The 1483-nt window shown below is 35.9% G+C and overlaps 1 pseudogene; it reads right to left on the minus strand.

Moving 5' to 3' along the window:
* Positions 1-809: 809 nt before the first annotated feature.
* LOC115873893 lies at positions 810-955 on the minus strand (annotated as a pseudogene).
* Between the last annotated feature and the right edge of the window lie 528 nt (positions 956-1483).

Here is a 1483-nt window from a genome sequence, read left to right on the forward strand (position 1 = left end):
AACAAGTAGTGTCGAAGAATTTATGTAATTGTGACCAAATAATTTCCAAGGATAAAGATATATGAGGACACAGTTCCATTGGTATGTCTCAAACAAGATAATTCAACTTTGGGCAGATGAACTAGGAAAGGGCAATTTGCTCTTGAAACACTTAACATATTTTAAATAGACACCCTAAGGCAGGGTCTGCCCAGCTCTATCTTGCAAATCATGAATTTTAACTGAATTTCTCTCTTCTTTCTTTTTCCTTTGTCGAACTAGACCTCATGCCTTGAGTGACCTGGAATTTAGATTTATCTTTGCAAAAGATCTAGCATTTTTCATAAATCATAGAGGCTTGTTCTTCAATCCTGTCAAATTTCACCCCCAAATATTACATATTGGAAGAGACATTTAAATAATGTGATTGAAACCCTATAAGAATAACCACAAGTTTTCATATTTAAACACAATTGTTACAGATTAAGGAAGCAAAGGAGAGCTATCCCAAGGACGTTGAGGTCTTTGGGTGGTGTTCCATTCTCTATTACTTTTACCTAACATTGGCAACTTGGGTGTATTATATACTTGCTATTTCTTTTCTTTTTTTTTTTTTCACTCTCACAAGTCTTTTTTATTTATCAAGCCAGGTACATTTAAATTTTTTTCTGCATATAAAACGGCTTGCTTGAAGTTCCTTCTTCTCATAGTGCTTTAATGCTCCAAACTCCAGATCTTTTGTGCTTCATCACATGTCAAGGCTGTTTTACTCCCCAGATCTACATGGAAGCTGATGAAAAACTGCACTTCCTTGTCCAGATCCGGGAGAATTTTATAGGAAAGGCGAGTGGCAGCTGCAGATCCTTTGCTGACCTGAGCTGTCAAAGTCTCTCCAAATTGCTCTTGCGTGCAGCTGGAGATCAGAAGGCCACACTAGCCAACTATCTATTTTCTTATTACCAGTATTTACATATTGTTATTGCATGCCTGAAGTTCTAAAGACATACAGTTCTTAATAAATGATTATTTTTAAGAATACTGCTCTTTGTGCCTAACTCTCATTGTGTTGTAGTCATTTTGTTCTATCACTTACATTGTATAACTTTCTGTAAGTGATACTTCCTACATGTTTTAGCTGATAAGTTTTTCTTTATATGTTTTTCTCATTGATATTTTCAATCTGTACTGTTGGCTAGAATAGTGATGCTATTTTAGAATTATCAAATGTGTGCAGTTTACCAAACCAAACCAAACTCAGAGTCTAAATCAATTCTGATTCATAACCTCAGAATAAAACTGCCCTTGTGGCTTTCTGAAATTGTAAACTCTTGTGGGACAAGAAAGCCTCAGCTTTCTGCCAAGGAGCAGCTAGTAGTTTCAAACTTCTGACCTTAGAGTTGACAGCCCAATGCTTAACCATGATGACCAGGGACACAATGGATTTGACATACAATGTAATTTCTCAGGAAGCTAATATAGTGCCTATGAAGTGAACCATAAATAC

This window comes from Echinops telfairi, unplaced genomic scaffold (assembly GCF_000313985.2).
Source record: "Echinops telfairi isolate 266 unplaced genomic scaffold, ASM31398v2 ScPeMD7_7469;HRSCAF=8507_1, whole genome shotgun sequence".
NCBI classification, from domain to species: domain Eukaryota; kingdom Metazoa; phylum Chordata; class Mammalia; order Afrosoricida; family Tenrecidae; genus Echinops; species Echinops telfairi.